General features: G+C 37.9%; 1 pseudogene; it reads left to right on the top strand.

Annotated features, from left to right (window-relative positions):
• Positions 1-1,744: 1,744 nt before the first annotated feature.
• Positions 1,745-2,734, top strand: LOC116865288 (annotated as a pseudogene).
• The last annotated feature ends 4,240 nt before the right edge of the window (positions 2,735-6,974 follow it).

Raw genomic sequence — 6,974 nt, forward strand, 5'->3', positions numbered from 1 at the left:
CCTATTGATCTTTTCAGTGATCTTTAACTATCCCATGGTAGATACTATTATTTTCATTTTAATTTTAAAGAGATAAATAATAAAGCAGAGATTATTAAGTAACTTGTTCAAGGTCACAGAGTCAGGATTTAAACCTAGGTGATCCATTTCCAGAGTCTTTAATTTTAAAGCTATTTTCTTCTTCAAGTTTCCAGAAAAAAGGCAAAGACAGAGAAAAGTATGTAGAGACACATGTTATCCAGTAATAGGTAAGAGGCCCACAAATCCAACTGGATCTAAGATTTGTCAAGAGGTCACCTAGAATGTTGATATTCTTTAAATCTGTAGTCTGCAGGACCAATTTTTCAAATTTCAGTAGAACTTTCTACAATGATGGAAACTTTCCTTGTTTGTACTACACAATTCAAGAGTCACTAACCATATGAAGTTACTGAACACCTAAAAAGTGGCTAGTGCAACTAAGGTACTGATGTTTATTTAGTTTAATTTAAATGTAAATAGGCACAAATATCTAGTGGCTACAATATTGGACAGTGTAGAACTAGATCACTGACTTACAAGAAACTTGGAGTAACTCTGCCTGGTCTCTATCCATGCATCCAGAGCTCTCTGCCCCTTGCGTTTTGTCCAGTGACTTTTCTCCTTGTTGTGACCCAGGCTCCTATTCCATTTTCTCTAACATGGGTCCTGAGATGCTTTTCAATAATATACAAATTCACTTAATTTTTATGCAGAACTCTGTGTGTGTGTGTGTGTGTGTGAACATTCTTATTTGGGAGACTATCAGATTCTCCTAAGAATCATAACTCAAACAATGTTAAGAGGCATGATAGTCATTTTCCTTTCCTTTAATACAACCCCTTATCAATTGTGGCTAGACAGGCCCAAAAAGTGATTAGCTCAGATGCATATTTGGATATATCTTCTTGAAGATAATAGCAAATAATTGAAATAGAAGAGATCTGTGTGGCACCAAGATTTTAATATTGATCTTTGTCACTGCAAGTGTTAGGTGTTAATGTCTAGAATGACCCACAGGTCTATCTAGGCTTTACTCAGAGTAGGAAATGCAGATTCTGTTGACTCAAGATGGAGTTTACTAGAACAGCCTCACAGCAGTATGGAATGCAGAGAAGAAGTCTCTATGGAGGGACAGGGAAACCACCTGCTGTAAGTTCAGGTCATTTTAGTACCCACACACTCCCAGGAATGCAGAAGGTTAGAACTTTACAGTCCTTAAAGAGTATCTTTCTTCCTCTGTCCCACATCATGCAGGTGGAAAAACTGAGTCCTACTGAGCATAATGTCTAAATCACCACAATTTAAGATCACAGGCAAGATACAGACACATACACACATCTGCCTATCTGTGTTTATGATCAACCCTTGGTCACATTTGTGCTTGCTAACATTTCCTTTCTGGTTATTGGCATCAGTGTTAATTACCCACATAAATGTATAATATAAAATTCTTCCTTAGCAAGGAAGCAAGTCAGCTAACGCTTTAATGTTTCTGGATAAAACGCCTGGGTGCAGGTGTTGATTGAAGTTTTTTTTTTTTTCTTTTTTGTTTCTCCTAAGTATATTTTAGCATATAGTGGTCACTGATTTATTGCCTCATTGGGTAGGACAATCAGTTTTTGTATCAGATTGTGAACATAAAGGTATTAGAATAATATTGAAGTCACTCCTTCTTATGGCTACTGTCTCAAAACATACTGCCACTGATTCTAACTGCAGCTGTTTGACTTAACAAATTATTCTCTTTCTGCCCAGTCAGACTTTCATTCCACTATGTCACTGTTCAACCAAACTACTGATAACCACCAGACCTTCACCTTGACTGGCATTCCGGGAATGCCCGAGAAAGACTTCTGGATGGCCTTGCCCCTCTGCCTTCTTTACAGTACCACGTTCTTAGGTAACGTCATCATCCTTGTTGTCATCAAGGTTGAGTGAAGTCTCCATGAACCTATGTATTATTTTCTAGCTATGCTAGCTGCCACTGACCTCAGCCTTTCCCTATCTTCCATGCCCACCATGATTAGTGTTCACTGGTTCAACTGGCACTCAATAACCTTTGATGCCTATGTCACTCAGATGTTCTTTATCCATACCTTCGGGGGAGTGGATTCATGTGTTCTGGTTGCCATGGCCTTTGATTACTTTGTGGCTATCCGCTTCCCTTTGCACTATGCTACCATTCTCACTCATGGAGTCATCAGCAAGATTGGAGCAATAGTCCTGCTACAAAGTGTGGGTGCAGTGCTCCCTGTGCCTTTTCTCATCAAAAGGCTACCTTTCTGCCACTCCAATATCCTTTCCCATGCATACTGCCTCCATCAGGATGCCATGAGGCTTGCCTGTGCTGACACCCGTGTCAATAGCATCTATGGCCTGCTGGCTGTGATCTTCATCATTGTACTAGATGCCTTGATCCTTTTTAATTTCTTACTTTCTAATTCTCCAGGCAGTACTGGGCATTGCTTCCCGAGAAGAGAGGCTCAAGGCTCTCAACACCTGCTTCTCTCATATCTGTGCAGTATTGCTCTTCTCATTGGCATGACTCTGATTTACCGCTTTGGAAAGCATTTGTCTCCAATAGTGCACACTCTCATGGCCAATGTCTATCTGCTGCTCCCTCCCGTGCTTAGTCCTATTGTATACAGTTAGGACCAAGCAGATCCGGCAGCGGATTGTTCGGGTGTTTTGTGGGGACAGGATTGGTCCTTAATGGCATCTATGAGTTCCGTGTGGATGCAATCAAGACAGGGAAGAGTATCAAATGTAGCACTGTCCAATAGACTTTCCTGCAGTGAAGGAAATATTCTAAATCACTGTTGTTTAATGTGGTAACCACTAGCCACACATAACTATTGAACACTTTAAACTTTGATAGTACAACCAAGGAACTGAACATTTAAATTTTACTTTATTTCAATTAATTGAAATATAAATTTAAATAGTCACATGTAGCTAGAAGATATTGTATTGAATAGTATAAATCTAATGGGTTATAATATACCTTTGCATAATGGTTTTGATGAAAGCAATAATTTATCTTAGGTAGCTTGATGGATATGAATTCTCCTTAAAATGGTATATAACAGCTTATCAACATTTTTTTAAGTTTTATTTCTTTAAGTTTTCTCTACTCCCTTGTGGGCTTAAACTCACGACCCCAAGATCAAGAGTCACACATGCTTGCAACTGAGCCAGCTAGGGGCCCCACAGCTTATCAACATTTATATACAATAAAATTCACTGTTTCTGGTATATGGCTCTAATCAACTTTTGACAAATGCATAAAACCAGGTAATCACCAGTGACATCAAAATATAGAAAAACTACATCAAAATTCCTTCTTGTTACCCCTTCATATCCATACCCAGTCCCTGGCAAGCACTCACTTGTTCTCCATGTCTATAATTCTCTTTTTTGAGTGTCATGGACCCTGCAGTATGTAGTCTCCCATGTCTGGCTTCTTAGTATAATGCATGTGAGATTCATTCATGTTATGGTATGTATTGGTAGTTTATTCCTTTTTACTACTGAGCACTATTCCATTGTATGTCATTAACATTTTTTTTCCAAGAAAAATCCGCAGATTGTTTTTGCTCTATTATAGTCATTCTGGGATTCAATGCTGAACATAGGCCATTTCTGTTCTTTTGCCTTTTGGGATTATTTATATGTTCTTTGAGTATTTTTTAATAAAAATAAAGTGTGTATGTGCAATAGGCTGGAAGCAAGAGAGAAAAAGAATAAAAAGAAACGGCAGGAAAATTATGAGAGCATAGTGAACTTAATGAGCTGGAATAGGAACTCCTATATATATGTTAGATTTTAATTTCAACTTCATTTTTGTCCAGAAAGCTTTTCTGACATGCCTTTCTTTACTTATGTTACAGTTTCTCATACTGTACCATAATTTACCAATATGGTAAATTATGCTGGTCTATATACTTTATAAGAACAGGGATCCTTTTAATTTTATTTTAGTCTTTCCCAAGTACTTAATGTAGTTCAGAACATATGATGGATGTTCAATATATAATTTTTTTGAATTCATGAATGAGTGAAAACTGTACTTCATCAAGATTGATTTCATGTTTCCAAACTTCTTTGTTCATTTAATATTAGTAAGTCTCATTTGAAATTACCAGCGTCATTAATTTTTGCCGGTGGGAACCAGTGGAAAGGGGTGGTATTTACATATAAATATGAACATTACTTTCTGTGTAACTTTATGGAATTAATTAATTTCTCTAGATACTTGTTGGGATAAATATCTTCACGAGTGTGCCCAATAAAGTATGAGTATGGACCAGAAAATGTTTCAAGGAGGATTAAAAAGTCAGGGATTATTATATGTGGTCAGAATTATTAATTCACAGCCTACTATGCAGAGGTAAATTCTGGTCAGAATGAGGCTTAAACCAGATGTAGACATGCAGCTGGGAAGCAAGCAATCTGTAGAATGGATAGATGAGGACCATGTATTACAACTACATTTTTTGAAGATACAGTGCAAACAGTTGACTATAGGAGGCAGTATGGCATAGAGTAAGAGCTTAAGAGTAAGCTGGACAAGGACTTGAATGCCAACTCTAACTTGCTTTTAGTTGGGTAATATTCAAAGGCTCTCTGAGTTTCAATTTCCTCATTTGTGAAACAATGGAGAATACTTAACCTGTAAACTTGGTAATGAATAAAAACAACAACACACTTGAAGGGTAGAGTGCACTTTATAGCATATATTGTGACTTCATCAAGTGCTAGCTTAATTATGCTTAAAAGGGTGGGTGGGCTGCGAATGTGACTCAGTGACTGGGTTGGCTTCTTAGGAGGGGCTGCTGGGTAAGAGGAGAGACATGGGAATGGCCAGGGTACAATGAAGCCTGTTGGAAAGAGTACATCTTGGAGCAGAGAACAGAGGGAGAACTTATCCTGCACTCTTGGGATCCTGCTCTGACATTCGGAGAGCCTCCCTGGCTGAAACTCTATAGCCTAAGGCAGGGTAAAGAGGAATGGTTGTAGTTTTAGAAGATACCCATTACTGTCAGCCCCCAGGGCCATCACTATGCTTACAGTTCCTGATATATGGAGTTTGTTTAGGCCTGGGAGCAGGGTTTGAAGCTGTCAGGGAGAGTTATCTGAGCTATTATAGAGGAACATATTCTTATGGGTCCCATAATTCTTGTTCTACCCAGTATACTCACCAATAAAGACAGCCCTCTGCTGTTTGATGACTCCACTAATTTTCCTATAAAGCCTCCACTCTTGGGAGCTGTTTAGTCCTTGGGAGCTGGTTTAGGTGATGGGACTGAAGAGAAGTTGGTTGTGTTTCCTCCTGATGTGAACAGGTAAAAAGAGTGCATAAATGGAAAGGGATGGGAGGCAAAGGGATTAAGGAGTGAGAAATCCTAGGAAAAAGTGGGAACTGAGAAGAACAATGAATGATGGCAGCTATATATCAGCTGGGGTAAAGAAATGGAGAGGTGTGATGGAGCCTTGATAAAACTGAGATAAGAGACAGAGGACAGGAGGAAACAGAAGGATAAAGAGAAAAGGAGATATGACCAGAACGCTCTTCTGGTGGACAAGATTGTTCAGGCATCAGTAAACCTTACTAATTGAAGCTTTTTCTTATTCCAGATCCTACTTTAGTAGCTAGCATTGAGAAAAAAACCAAGAATGCCCAAACTTTTGAGGAACTCACCTTCCAGGCAGATAAAGAAGATTAAATCTGCTTATATAAATTACTAGTATCAGCCATACCTCAATATTAAGAATTAAATGAAAGGTCCAAGCATGAAGTGGTGCGGAGAAGCAGAAGTAAAGTTTCTGGTTAATATAGACTGAAGTTGTCAGGGCAGGTTCCAGATTGTGAGGAGAATAGATTTCAGTGTTGAGAAATTACCAGGAAGTTTGGGATTGGTAGATAACATGGATTGGTTTTTTATCATTATTGATGCCAGAAAGCAGGGATGTTGACCTGTCAATCACTAAATGATTGAGTTGGATGGATCTTATCCAAGTCATTTAATCTAAGCTTTTGTATATGAATTGGTAGACATTACCTTCTGGCCTATCAGTTGAAGAACTGAAAATAAAAAGCACTAGCCTTTTCTTCTGGTTAGTAGGCAGTGCAGAGAAAACCCTGATGAACTGAGGCACTGAGCTTTATCTTACAACTGGTTCTGGAACATACAAGCTCACCAAACCAGAGAGGAAGCCCTCTGCTCCTTCTCCTGTCCACATATCTATCCATAGGAAACATGTTCTCAGCAGCAAAATGAGCCATTGTCTCTTCTCCTTTTACCCCCTCACATCCTCAGTGTCATCTTTTTTTCCTTTATGAGACGAAATTCAAAGAACAAAAAGATAACTGGTATCTGCTTTATGGTCACCTTATCTCTTGATTACTCTTCCATTTCAAAACTCCTCTTTACATACACCGGTACATAGAGATATACACAATATAAACATATAAACAGTCACATATTTCTAAACACACATGGATGCCCCAAATAGTCTTCTTTAAATAAGCCATGAGGACATTGTTCTCTTTTATTGATTGCTCATCTCTATTGCTTTTCTAAATCATATATACATATATATGACTATATACATATATGTACAACAGAGTATAAATAATTCTTATATTTTAAAGGACAGAAATCACACTGTCCAACTGTTAAACTTCTCTCATAAGCTTAGCTTCTCTAAACGGTTTATGGTTTAATGATAAATAATAGACCTTAGAGTTAGTAAATCCGGTTTTGCATTTTGAATCTGTATCTATTTTACCTTTGATATATTGTTTTTCTTGCTAGGCCACTTTCCTTTCTTTAAAAACACCTACATCCATTTTTCCTGGGGTGATATAAAATTATATATAAGATGGCTGGTAAGTGTTGACATATACAGAGGATCTTAATTTATCTCCTTTTCTCTTAACCTACCCTCCT

Source organism: Lontra canadensis, unplaced genomic scaffold (assembly GCF_010015895.1).
Source record: "Lontra canadensis isolate GAN:19392208 unplaced genomic scaffold, GSC_riverotter_1.0 scaffold7, whole genome shotgun sequence".
NCBI lineage: Eukaryota > Metazoa > Chordata > Mammalia > Carnivora > Mustelidae > Lontra > Lontra canadensis.